This window comes from Macrosteles quadrilineatus, unplaced genomic scaffold (genome assembly GCF_028750875.1).
Source record: "Macrosteles quadrilineatus isolate MER2022 unplaced genomic scaffold, UCM_ALF_1.0 Scaffold_3__2_contigs__length_128488019, whole genome shotgun sequence".
NCBI lineage: Eukaryota > Metazoa > Arthropoda > Insecta > Hemiptera > Cicadellidae > Macrosteles > Macrosteles quadrilineatus.
Window position 1 is genome coordinate 125,418,267 of NW_026542596.1, and position 15,273 is coordinate 125,433,539.

Genomic DNA, 15,273 nt, shown 5'->3' on the forward strand with positions numbered 1-15,273 from the left:
ACAATTTTATTAATCATTTTAGCCTCTGGAATGCTTGTATATAATTAATTGATAGTAAGATCTTGCCTTAGCAATCCTATTTTGTTGATCCGAAATTAGTTTCGGACCCGAAGGTCCATCATCAGTCGGAGTCTAGGTTGACCAAAGGTGGATTCTACTAGGCCTATAGAAATTTGGTCAACCTAGACTCCGACTGATGATGGACCTTGGGGTTCAAAATTAATTTTGGATCAACAACATAGGATTGCTAAAAGACCTTACTATCAATTAACAATTTTATTGTTGGTCTCATAGGTGTAACTAGAATGCCCCTAAGAGGGGAGGGGATACACCAGGAGTTTGGGGGGTATGGATGGAATACCCCCCGGTAAAGGGGGTCTCGAAAAATGTTAGAAACTTAGACCTGTAGACTCGCGATTTTAGGCTATTAGAGACACATACAAGATATTTCTTAAAATTTTAGAAAAACGTTTTGCTTGCATAAAATCACGTTTTAAGGTCGGGGGATTCAAATCCTTAACCCGCCCTGGACGATACGAATTAGAGCAACCCACAAAATCTGATCTAATTTTCAAATTTGGTGTCTTTCATTCAACTGGTATTTACTCAGGGGAGGTATAGAAGAGGCTACAGATGACAGCTGTGGGCTTCTTATTAGCTGAGGGAACGCCATTACCGTAACAAAACGATCCGTTGTCATCTGCCTCGGTGGTCTAACGGTTAGCGTGCCGGGCTAATATGCTAAAGGGCCCGGGTTCAAATTCCGCTGGTGACATTAACTTTTTGTCCAAGATTTTTTTATTATCAGCAAGTTTGGTTGGTTTGGTTCGGTTATGACGGTTTAATTTTATTATTAAGTCATTATAAAATTTTAATTGAGCAATTTCTAGTTTTATTTAATAAACAGAATTATTTTTTCTATTACTAAACTTTTGTTATATTATTTCATTATCAGCAAGTTTGGTTAGTTCGGTTAGGTTATGATGGTTTAATTTTATAATTAAAAAATAATAAAATTGAATTTGAGGCATTTATAATTTTATTTTATGAACAGAACTATTTTTGAGATTAGTAAACCTTCTTTGCCAAAGTACTCTCTAAGTTTACTACAGCGCTGTTCACGGAGGAATTTTGAACTAATGCCTCATTCGTACCTCCCCTAAGTCAGACCCCATTCAACTGTACTCGTATTTAGTACTGTACTAGTTTCTACAAAACTATTCATTCTGGCTGAGTGTTTTGTACACCAAATTTCAGCAAGCATCTTGATGAGCTAATTAAAGCATATTAGTGATCTAAACGCCTAGCTTATATTACGTAATGAGTCGCGTCACCTGACGTTATTTTAAAGGTCGTTGAACTTGTAAAGACTCCTACGTCTACGTGTGATAAATTGATTTGGAGGTCTTTGTTGTGTCAAGACGTCTTCCGAGGTGTCTGTCGATCCTCTGGTTACGCTTCTGAAGTATTGTATTTTGCGAGTGATATATCACAGAATATAGATATAACCTTTGCTAGATTCACAGACTGAAAATGCTATAAAATCGGTCTTCACTCTATAATTCCACTGTCCTTAAATAGCGTCCTATAGAAACTAGAGGTGTAGTGTTCAAAATCTTCAGCTTTAACCCAAAAGTACAATATGTCTTCAATATGTTTTTTATACAATATGATTTTACTTCAAAACCAGTGGAAGACTTTTACTGTATTTAGTACCTTCGTCACTGTGTATTATTTCAGTTACAGAACGATAAATATAAAAAACAATATTGTCAGTTGAAAAAAACATGAAGGTGTTTATTCTTGGGAAATTCATAAGACATGTCAGAATGCGGCTCGACTACAGTATTGTTATTATGTTCACGATAAACATTACAGTGAATGCAGCAATCTTCACACAGTCCAATGCTCAATGCTCAATGCTCATACTGCAGATTCCCGAGCATACAAGGTTACATTGAGTAACCATGCGTGACTTCTCTTCACATCATGCACGTTTCTTATCTTATTGCAATCACAATCCTCTTCTTATGATACTAAAATAAATTTACAAGGTTCTTAAACCTCAAAGCGATGTTGAAAGAAGAATTTTGCATACGATAACTAGCTTAGGTGATGCATTTTTGACTAAACTAACATTCGACTAGGCACAGCATTGAATGTGTTATACATTCAATGCTGTATTTATTGAGTGTATAAGTATATTTTTTTCTATGACATGAGAACTTTTCTAGAATAGGAACTTATAATTTCAATCATAATTTATATAATTCATATAATTCATCATGGTGATGGCCCCTAAACATACGAGCGGTCCACTAAGTACTGAAGTACCGGGAGGTGTTCACATAGGGTTGGTTACTTACGATAAAAATATAAAACTGATTAGGATTGCACATTTACGCCCGATTAGGTCTATGCCTACACCTTGCTATCAAGTTTCTCCAAAATAATGAAATGGATAGTTTATTTCTTAATTTTCATTATTTAACTAAATATTAACTATTTCGAAGATTTCGAAACAGATTTTTTTAACAATGCCTTCAGACGATGTTAGACATGGACAACTAACTTTTGTAATGTTTTTCGCAATTAAATTCAGTAATCTGTTGTTTTGCTAAACTTGTTAACATTATAACGGACAAAAAATCTCACAACTAACACCTTACTCTTACATATAAGCAGACATAGGCTACTAACGGAATGTAAAATATTTTTTGATTCATTTGATCCAAGCACCTGCAAGGTGTTGCCTTACCTATCCACAACTTGTTTGGTTACTAAATAATGGTCGGGTTCATTGTCTCATTCCTTATTTTTTTCTTCAACTTATTCCTACTGTCTGTGTTGGTCCATTAAAATTTCTTTTATAAGGGCTTGAAATGTATTGGGAAGAAACGTTTTAAATTAGACATTATTAAATACATGAATAGTTATACCATTGACTATTGGATACTGAAGGTTAAACATACCAACTTGTTTATAAAACAAAATCTATGTTGATCGTGGATCTCGTATTATTTGACCACTATATTTACAGCAATTTTTTATAAATAAAGTTGTAAGATTAAGTAATTCTATCCAGCAATAAAATAAGGGGGCGTGAGATTCTGGCAAACGTAATGCAACCAATTTGTTGACCTTCACATTGAACTTTGCAAAACCGGTCCCCGAAGCTGCGGACTCCTCTGCTATATAGCCTCACGACATGCAATCTCCCTTGGGGAACAACTTGTCGAACTCAAGGATACGTCTATACGAAGCCTCTTTAAACCCATACAATTTGTATACAAACATAAATATTTCCTATCTTTTTTCGTATATCGTCTGTCTGTCTACAAGTGTTTTTTTTATACACGCATTCATAACTCCTTAAAAGTTTAAGCAACAGCGTTGAAAATAGGCAAAATCTTTATTGTATTAGCTGTCGTTGTGCAATATAAGAATACAAATGTCAAAACAATTTATAAATAACGGCTATTCAAAATATTTGAAATCAAATTCCACAAAAGCCATTATATACCAAAATAAATTGCAAGATACATAAGTTTACAAATTTTACTATTTGGTAAATTTTATAGTAATAGACTAATGCGTTTATGACCAATTCATCTTACTTCCTATAAAACCGAGAAAAACATATTACAATGAGCTATTTTGACAAGTGTTTTTTCTTAGTCCAACGGTTTAATTACAATAATAATATTCTTACATAAACTATGAGCATTGAACACGACCACAGCAGATACAAACACAAGAAAACACAAACACAAAACAGCCACAAACCGAACCAACAACAACCACGACCACAGTAGCAGCTGATAGACCGGCAGCGGAGAAGATCGAGAAAGTGGGTTGCAGAACTCTCGTTCTGGGTCACGAACCTGCGGGACGACAGTCGCAAGAAAACGGAATATACACCTTACAAATCTCAACATTATACTGCCACTGCCACCATCACACACTTGAATGGGGAAAGCTGAATAGAACAGGCAGTGAATACGAGTGTATTTAGAGTTAAGTACCAGAGCTTTGTCAATGAGCTAAGTTTATAAGTAAATTTTAGTTTCGAAGTTCATGAGCTAAGTAAAGTCGTATAAGCTAAATCTATGACCGAAGCACAACAGCTACGTTCCAGAACTAAGTGTAAGGTCTGTCGAAGAGTAAGTATAAGCTAACTCCAAGATAGGACAAAAGCTATGTCTATGGCTTAAGTATAAGAGTTGTACCAGAAATCTAAGTTGTTATCCATTAAAATGTCTAGGTTTTCCGGCTTGCCGAGCGCGTAAGAATTTAAAATAACCAAAACGTAAATACTGTATAACTTTAGAACGAAGTTAGACTTACGAGACGATTAATTTATTGACAAAACATGATAATGTAAGGACGTCATGGCTTTATTTATATAAGATACGAAGAAATAGTCAATAACAGCTCATTTCAAGGCTTTAGGTTTATTGACTGTTGATTGTAGCCTAAGCTGTCGTGATCATTTAGACACTGGAACAGAAACTGATTCATTTGGCTCATTTGGTTCAAAGCTGGGGGAGTGTGCTATTATAGCAGATGGTAAGTTCTTTGCGGCGGATGTTAACCTCTTATTCAAGTGATTTGGTAAATATTATACGAAAACATTTCCAGGTTATCAAACATCCTAATTTTGTGTTAGTTGAGCCCTCCGAAGTTTAGGCTCACGGGGACATCATCATTGTCAGCCGCGATCGCAGCAAATTGACAATAAAAAAATATTTTTGTAAAAAAAACTATTGTCAATCCATTGCGGCCCCTTTTCCTTGCGGCCCTAGGCCACGGCGTAGTCGGCGTAGTGGTAAAACCGGCACTGCTTCCTGACACCAACAATACATGAACTTTGTTAAAGTTTTCAATTAGCAATAAAAAAATTGTTGGGGAGGTGTAGTGGTTAGAGCGCGGGACTTCGGTGCCTGAGGTCCCAGGTTCAAATTCCGCCAAATCACCAATGGATTTTATCTAAGCGATAATGCCGCAACCCCTAGGTCTAGCCTGAAGTTATGCCCAAAAAAAACCCGGGCTCGTGTCTAACGTCCTAGAAAAAAACTGTACTTTGTTAGAAGTTGTCAGTTTATTATTTATTTATTTATACAAATAATACAGTAATTTGAAACAGCTGTTTAATATTTTATAGTATATTTATTGTTGTTTTAATTGCTAAGCTTGATCTATGATTTAAATGTTCATTGTTGTAATGTTATAAGTTAAAATTGAAATATGTGTGTGTTGAAAAAGCTCTCTGATATATCGTTTTAAAGCTTTTACCAACTTATACTGAATTTAATCTACATGTTGATGTGATTCCTACAGTACTCAATTATTATCTAACCAGTTTCATACAAAGTTGTTTCTTTTCTACATCGAATAAAAATGTACATAAGTAAAATAGTATCCAAATCTGCATAAATAATGTCTTTGAAAACAACATTGCATAGTAGAGGTCAGAGGTTGTGTGCAAATCCATAATATTGCACACATACAGGGTGACACGTAATCGAGATGATTTATAGTCCCACTGCAAGAAGACTATTTCGCAAAGAAAACTAATAGTCTACTTTAGCATCAACGTAAAGCTATTTAAATACAAACAAAGTAAGGATTGCAGTTTAATCTATGCTAATGAAGAACGTATTATTCAGTGATTTGATACAACAAAGACAATTTTAGTAAACAATTTAAATTGTTCTGACAGTGTTACCAATACCATTGACTATGTGGTGCCACAGACAATATTCTCTGTGGTGGTACCAGGGTGGTACTCATGGTAGCATTATACAGACAATCGGCTCTTACTGATGAAAGTGCGGAATATAGATAACTTATGTTATTTAAAACAAAAAAAAGCATTATTTTTTATTAGGTTTACAATTTTAAAGATTTTATGAAAAATAAATTTATAACTCTTAACTTTCTCTCAATCATCTTTATATTACATCTTCAATAATCCAGTAATATAATATATTTCTCAGTAATACTGTAATATATATTCTACATACTATCTCAACATCATATGTCTCTATATTTTACATGTATGTGTTCGTAGAGACGACAACGACGTTCGCATTCACTAAATTTAAATATAACTTGTAAATCTCACTTATTTGTATACAATTGCTAGCCTACATAAAATGAGCCATGAAAAGAGTAGGCCTATTGATCTGATATTAAAGTGCGGAATATAGATAACTTATGTTATTTAAAACAAAAAAAAGCATTATTTTTATTAGGTTTACAATTTTAAAGATTTTATGAAAAATAAATTTATAACTCTTAACTTTCTCTCAATCATCTTTATATTACATCTTCAATAATCCAGTAATATAATATATTTCTCAGTAATACTGTAATATATATTCTACATACCATCTCAACATCATATGTCTCTATATTTTACATGTATGTGTTCGTAGAGACGACAACGACGTTCGCATTTACTAAATTTAAATATAACTTGTAAATCTTCACTTATTTGTATACAATTGCTAGCCTACATAAAATGAGCCATGAAAAGAGTAGGCCTATTGATCTGCTTGGAAGACGTTATTTAACTTTATTGTCAAAATTCTATCACTATAAAAATAATTAAATAGTTAAAAGGACGGTATATATAATTTTCCTTTTATTTTTAACTAGTTCGAGGATCAATAATGCAACCACACATTCGCTTATTCTACAAGGCTACTACAACGAGAATATTTTTCAACAAAACATGTTCGTGAAAGTTCGGCTTTTACGTATGAATGTGGCATTCAGAATTTCACCTTTAATGATCCCAAATGACCTTTGCGAAGAATCTTCACGTCCCTAATAGAAGCATGGCCTTCAATTACTGTATTGCCTTGGGTGAATCTAGGATTACAGACGTTACAACTGTTGTTTACTATCGAGGGTTCTTCCCTGGTGTTGAGAACAGCAGTATTCAATAATGAGCGAGGAGGTTAAGTGTATGTTTGCAGTATCCTGGATCCTTCCTTTGATTATTTAGCAGGTATACAATCACGTACATACCAGATTTTACGATACATACACATTTTTTATTTTATTATTATATACAATATTAATATGAATATATGATAATGAATATAATAGCAAGTGATTGGTAAAATGTTAATGAATGAAATAAACAAGATTGAATATTCAGAATCGACAACAAACATGTTTTGAGCTATGCTAAAAGTTTGATAAAAAAAATATAAAAAGGACAAAATCGGTATTTCAAGTAAAAGTAGAGGATTTATAAATAAATAATAACAATTAAATACTCTGAAATGTGTACATAAATTATTGTAATATTTCTGTAATATTGATTCCACACTTTTCAAAAGATAGTAAAATCAAAATCTGTCAAACCCATTGTGGTTGAACATTTTTAGCGACAAAGAAGGGATTTTACAAGGAAGTTGGCATCGGAAATTGAGTCACTGACGGTAGTAAAAGCGGAAATCATATTTTTCCGCTTCTTTCCTTTTAAGATTACACCTTTGAAGCGGCCTTTTAATTCAGATCAGCTGTTTTCCTTTGTGCTTGATGATTGGGACACTCCCCGGACATCCGGAGACACAGTGTAGCCAATACTACAGCTTTGCAAGGAAATCTTTTATGGATTAAAATTTTATATAGGAGTGGTGCTTTAAAATCTGGAATAACATTCATCTTTAGGACCCAATATGGTATTTGAAATACTTAACTGCTGCAAAGAGGCGTCCTCCATGTTCAGGCACTATGATCATATTTAATTGTGAATTTTTAGAAACAAGCATAAACGTAGATGCCATGAAACACACATAGCGTATACAGCTGATCTGTACATGTTAACTTTTCTTATCTCTCGACTCCTGTTGGTTCAAGACATAGCAAGGTGCGGTTATTTTTTTTTGTTATTTCACCTTGAAAAATTTTGCTACATTCAAACCGTAAGATGTTGAGCCGTTGCTTGACCTCTGGTATCATGAACAAACGGTGAAACGGACACTGAAATATTAAACAAATCAAAAATAATCGGAATTTGAGATTATAATTCTACTTGTAGTACTTTGAAAACAACACACTCATGTTTTGTTGTATCATTCGAAGGTTTGTATTTCCCCGTACCATATAGCGAGTATAGAGAGAGGATACGGTAATTGTGCATCAATTTGGACCCCAATGACAAAATTGCTACAATGATAGAATCAGCTGCCGTGCACTGTACAGCGGGGTTTGTGGACTTCTCACATTTAAACAACTCTACTGGCTGAAGGTGTACTTTAAATCTATGATTTATTTGGAATACTTGTCATTGTCGATTTGCAAACTAGCGTAGAATAACTGAGTTAAAAATACAGAAAACCAATAGTGTATTTCGTACTTAGGGCCAAAAATGAGGTTTTGCCGGCTCGAGATAGTTACGAACGCTATTTTTCACCACACTATACCCTTTTACCACTATTCACCACAATAATAATGCACACTGTTAGTCAACACAACTACAACTTTAAGAAGAAAAAAACTATTAGGGGTTTAATCAGGTTTTATTTACTTTAAGTTTGTTGGAATTAATAGGCAAGCATGTTTATTTAAAACCTTTTTTTCTCAGCTCGTGTATATCACAAGGAAAATCTACTCATACTGTTAGAAAGATATTTTTCTGTAGATGTGCAGAACCCCTTTAAAAATTCAAATAGGCTCAAAAACAAGCAAAAAGATGAATACAAAAAAATAAATTTAGCCTTATGGGTTGCCATGCTGGTGACGAAATAACAACAAAACATATAAAATCAAAACAAATGGAAGAAATTCCAAACACTTGTTTTATTTACAGCGTGGGGGAAAATAGAGAAGTCTGTTCATTACATATTTTTGGTCGAGTTTTCGACCTCTGGACGACCTTTAGTTTTAATAGAAATCTTATGTTGACATCGAACTTGTCTAACATTTATAGCGCTTCAATTAGAACCACAAGCATGTGAGTTTAACACAGAAGAAACAACAATTTTGAAGGATGTTTCCCAGTAGGCCTACAGTATTGTTCATGACACAACCAATATGTTGTCACGAGTCAGCAATACAACACAATAATCAAGCCAACAATAGCAAGACTATGTCAACGACTCTCACAGAGAGGTTTGAAGACTCTGAAGGCTATCTTCCACTTCAGACCTACTTAGCCGAAGAAGAATCTGCGCAAACCGGTTGACCGTCACCTCAGCGAAACCTTCCATACAGGTATTATCTTTGCATCAAGCAGTTAGTTGCTGTCCACACGTCCATATGCGTCGTGTTAATGTGAGCAGGATAGGTGTCTTTAAACTCCGAATTTTTATGGGTAAATAACATTAAATACTATAGCATTGTTTCAATGTGCAAGTGTTTTGAATAGCTAATCACTACAATATACGCTCTTACAAGACATTTTGACACAAGACGTTGTATACATACACTTTATTGAACTGCTGCATAGTAAAACGGCGAGACATAACATAACGACTTCGAACGTTTATTTTTTCACTGCTGCTTTACAAACAATACAGATTTCCATGCATACTATTTGGTGAAAGTATATTTTAGTCAAGAAGGATTACTTCCCCATTGCCTGTGATTTAACTGAATAACCTTCTCAATCTTAGAGCCATTCTGTTTCCTCATCAAGTGAGAACTTGGGAGGCCTTTGAGGAAGAAGGTAGACGATATACTCATCGAAGTGGGAAATGGCGTGGTAATATGATGACTATAAAGAAAATGGAATAAAATAAAAATAAAAAGAAGGATAAGGAAGAGGAGGAAGAGTAGAAGAAGAAAAATAGAAGAGGACGGAGCTGAGGTGGACGTCAAGATAAGATATCGAAGACTCTTCTACTCTAGGATGCATGGCTGATGAAAATAGGCTAATCCATGATTTTACAAGTAAAAACTTGATTGGTAATCCATCCGTCGTATCCATAAAGCAAAGTGATTGGGGAATACTGTATAAGGTATCAAAAGTTGTATAAATGATAGTGGTGCCATTTGTAAGACAAATTACATTATTATAATTAAATAGGATGAAAAATACGAAAAACCACTTTGACAAGCTATTTTATTGAGAATCATGTGTTCGTCATATATGATAGTAGATTAAAGAGGGCTGACACCATGATGACAGTCAAGGCACTACAGTGGTTTTGACGTAACATTGCTGACTCTCGACACCACAGCAGCCACTACCAGTGTGGCAACTACAGCTGTGCTGATCAGCTGGTCCGTGACGTTACCTAACCCTAGAAAAGGTGCCACTGAAAATCGTCTTCCTCTAGCACCCAGCTTCCGTCGGACCAACGCCGGGTGCTAAAACCCAAAACCCAAGCACTATGTTAAGGGAAAAGTTATATTTATTTGGCTCAGTGTGTCATTTGTTTAGCAACTGGTCTTCTTCATATTCAAGTTAAACTTGGTAGTTGTTTGTTTGGTTAATGATAACGTAAGTTGTCACACGTCATACAACTCATTCACGCACTGAGTAAGAAATTACGAATCGCTGGTTCACTGGTGACATGGTCTCATACGATAAGATTATTTCGTTCTATATGAAGTTCGTAATCATGTACAAACAGAAACGATCTTTATACAGCGACATCCTGTCCGTAATGTTAACACGAGTTGCGCCACCTCAGAACAGAGTTAGATTAGCATGCATCACCATTTAGCATACTACCATTCATTCATAGTTACAGCATTCCCGTGATCGTCAGACCTCCGTACACTGATAAACAGTTCGTCATATCAAAACGGTGTATTAAGAGTTATATTCCATTCGTGTCGTTTCGTATTCCTAGTTAAACTAGTATTGAACGTGTATCAATGGATGTATGAATCTTTTATCAAACGTTTTTATTTACCTGTTTGTACATATATAGCACAGATTACTTAAAAAACAATTAACCAGTAAAGTCTCAGAGAGGGATTTCATCAATTTAAATAGTCCTTGACACATTTGAGGCATATTTTAGTGACACTATCATGCAGCGAACTTGAAGATTGACAGAATTCGAACCCAGGTCTTCAGGACAGAAGGCCTGTGCTAAACCATGAGACCAATCGCATGCAATCTTAGCACTACAGAGAAGAAAACAAAACGACTCAACACACAAAATAATAAAATTTTAAGTTCTTATTTTATGAATATAGTCTAAGTAGTGGTTACAAGAACAACAATAGATACTGCCATTAGTTATTACTGTATTCTCATCCCATTGTATGTGAGCTCATTTATTAGTTTTAAGTTCTCAAGTTACTTACTTCTTTAACAATTTGTACAGCTACTTGTTTCCAACACACTTTTCAATTTTTAAAATCAGTTAAATGAACCCGATTAAATAAATCTCTTCTCGAAACAATAACGCTATCGCACGATCGAACAGATTGTAGTGGACAATGGATGATTTCCGGTTCCAGATCAGCTGGTAGTAATTGTTGTAATCAGCTGATATATAATGGCCGACACTGACAGCACCGTTAACAGACGAGTTAGCAAGGAGCAGCTAGCATGCAGCCATTGACCCAGATGTACCGTGGGCTAGGCTCGCCATTGGCAGGATACCAAGAGAAGTGTTGATAGCAACAGGACTTTGACTCTGTGAACTCTAGTGCAGTGACAATGACAACGCTACGAGGAGGTTACTGCAAATTTACCAACTGATCTTAGATATGATACGGTTTTTATCAGCGCTATGGGGTATTGCGCGGGGATAACATATAGGATACTATTAGAGCCAGCGTGGTATGTGTAACTAACAGCTGATATTCTTACAAAGACATGTTATGTGTGTTTTCATCATAAGTTTTAACAATATTTTTCGTCATACTGCCAAAACTTTAGGTTTAAATAAAATCAAAAGTATAATTACGTACTGTGTCTTCATAACCTCAAATGTTTCTTTCAACTTGTCTTTTGAAACAATCAGCTGTTGCACATGCTTTCGGTTCATTCATAACTATTCAAACCAATAATTGTGGTCCAAATCAATCGGTTGTTCTTCAAAATAAACATTCGATTTGGACTAGATTAGATTTGGATCAAAACATTATGTTATTATCCAATGACTAAAAAGATGAACTTAATCTCAACGCATGTGTCAAAAACAGTAGTTGTTTTTAAAGCAGTATGACGAAAAACTTATTAAGAGTCAATTAATATGAAAACAAATAAATTGTACAAAAGAAATTTCTTAGGGGAACTTTAATAGCATCCTTATAGCAATTGATTACAAAGGGTTAATTACATCCTATGATTTAAACATTTTAAAGCAACTTTTTTTTTAGCCAAGAAAGATTCTTGACGTGATGTAAGAGTGTATTCACATACACACAATATATAGAATTGCCTTATTGGAGGTATGCAGCAAATGATACAAACTCATTAAAAATCTTGCGTATCGTTTGTGTATTTTTTCTATAGATTATAGTCGTGGTATTGGGTATATTAGAATGTATTTAGTTTCTTTGTAAGATCAGAGGAATGGTTAATCTGAATTGCCATTTTAAGACTTTTTATAACTTTTTGTGATCCTTTAAGTTGTTTTTAAATATTGCTGAATACAACAACCGGGAAATGGCAACCGCACAGACATAAATAATAAATAAATAAAAGGTTATAAGCGCAAACGACTAAACAAATACATAGAAACAAGGTAGGTGCAGTGTTAGGTCTTTCAAATTAAGTATTGTTGTTATATACACACTCTGGTTTATTAAGTCGAAGGGTTTTTAATTATGTTTTACTGTGGGTCGATTATAAAAATTAGTTGGAGATGTCAGTAGAACGCTTAAATGAGCTACTTTCAACCCGTTTAAAACCTAAAGAACGATTTTTTTGTTTAGTTTGTTCTAAAATTTATTTCACAAGTCTTAAAATCTGATATATTACAAAACTTTTGCAAAACTTATGACAGCTTTGCCTGACTATTCTACTGGACCGATTTACACGCGTTTTATTTGTGTTTTGAGAGTATTCATGTTAATTGGGTCAAAAATGGAAATTCCACTTTTCTTATGGAGATTTAACATGGGGCTAATTCTATATATTAATAGACAAGCGTGTTTATTGAAAACCTTTTTTCTCAGCTCGTGTGCATCGCAGGGAAAATCTACGCATACTGTTGGAAAGATATTATGCCTGTATATGTGAAGAATCCCTTATAAATCAAAATAGGCTCAAAAATATGCACAAAATGAATTTAAAATAAAACAAAAATAACATGGGCCAGTTTGCAAAATACATACTTTTGGTCGAGTTTTCGACCACGGATGAGCTATAGTATAATGTAATTTTATTAATTGGTATGAAATTCCCATAAGATTGAAATATAAGCTACTACTAATAAAGTAACGTAAAGTAACTCTACACCTGACGTTGTAACTTCAACATAAACACTCACCTGTTTCCAATGTTTACAGTAGCCTAGTGTTGAATGTGTTAATGTCCCCAGCACATGACACTCGCGACCAGACCTGACTGACTGACTAGTGACTACTGACTCTGACTGACTGACTGCTAGTGCTAAACTGACTAGTGTAGGACCACGCCGAGAGTTGCTGTGGTGTGGAGGGGGTCTGGTTGTAGAGTGGTCCACACCAAAACAATGACTTTTGGATACTGAAGTATACTCTACAGTATATTGATGGACCTGCTGATGCTAAATGTTCATTAAAAAGCATAGTTAATTAATCACTCACAAAATATGCTACATTCAGAAGTTCCATTTCCTTAGTTTTTGTTTCTCAGAATGTTGAACTTGGCATAAAAGATGCAATGGTTTACTGAGAGTTGTCATTGGCTTATATTAATCTTCATTGATGTCTACGCCGGTTGCATTTTTCAGAAGAGATGTTGGAAAGAGTTCACAAACGCTTTTTGGGAGAGTGGTACAAATCCACATTTTTTGTGGATGTGCCGGGAATCGAACCCATTTCTCCCACAATGAAGTCCGAGACGCTAACCACTAGGAGCAACACACCCTCAACTTTAACATGAGATTGCATTATCTAATTCTACCATCGAAAGGTAACATTCTCTTAAAAAATTTACCATGGTCATGGATCAGCTGAAGACAATTTTTATGATTGGTTTACCGGTTTGGATACATTAATGTATATTATTTCTTGTAATTTTACTGTTTTAAAGCTAAATTAACAAAACACATACATTAATAGGTTATCAATTACCCTATAGCAATAAAAAAACGTACAATCCACCTTAAATGAAGAGAAAAGTACACTCAAACGAAACACATATAAAGGCCTTCCATTTTATCCTAGGATGAGAAGTCTACTTTTCCTATTCAAAGTCGATGCACACACTTCTTAGATTTAAATGGACCAGCAGATACAATACATGTTTGTGCTGTGGTGTCTTTGAGTGCGTGTGTCTTCTTTATTAAGTTTACTAACTTTAAATTACGATTATAGAATCATTATGGATTTAGTGGGTGGCTAATTCCCTAATAGCTAAGCACAGTAATTTTCAAGTGTGTTTCAACTAGAAATATTAGTTATTGTGTAAACTTTTCAAGTTCAATCGTCATTCCAGTAACTAAGCAAGTCTAATCTACCATGCATCGACACTCAAGTTCGTGCCAGAATCAACATCGCTTATCAAGAACATTAAAGCTTATCCAGCAGTTTCTTATTCGTGAGTCACTAGCGATAATGTGACGAAGTTGAGCTAAGCAAAAAAGATCAAGAAATTCGTTAATAAGTGATTCACATTGTAACATTTTGCTATTATCTACAATAGGCAAGCTTGTTCCTTGACAACCTTTTTTTCTCAGCTCGCGTATTAGGAGGGAATATCTACGTATAATGTTGGAAAGATAATTTACCTGTATAATATGTGCAGAATTATTAAGGGATTATGAAAGAAAATAGGCTCAAAAAAAAACACCAAAAAAAAATTTAAAAAATTAACATTGGCCTTATTGGTTGCCATACTGGTGACGAAATAACAACGAAATATAAATAGAAAATAAAAGCAAATTGATGAATTTCCAATCATATGTTTGATTTACAGGGTGGGGCTGAAAACAGAAAACTGTACATTAAGTATTTTTGGTCGAGTTTCCGACCACTGGACGACCTCTAGTTACTAATTATTTTGTGGGTTACAACAATAAATTTTTGACTTTCAATTTTATTTTTTACGTAATTAGATTATGTTGGCAGTAGTTTTAACTACAGCAAACACGTTTTTAGGCCAGAAATAAGTTATTTACAAAATTTGAAAAAAATCGT

At 34.4% G+C, this 15,273-nt stretch overlaps 1 protein-coding gene across 1 annotated transcript in view; it reads right to left on the minus strand.

The window, feature by feature from the left end:
* The window catches only part of LOC128990278 (solute carrier organic anion transporter family member 74D-like), a 38,069-nt gene extending 24,544 nt beyond the window's left edge, over positions 1–13,525 (minus strand). The window contains exon 1 of the mRNA XM_054412598.1: positions 13,422–13,525. The gene's annotated coding sequence lies outside the window, so the exon portion shown is untranslated. The remainder of the gene's footprint in view (positions 1–13,421) is intronic.
* Between the last annotated feature and the right edge of the window lie 1,748 nt (positions 13,526–15,273).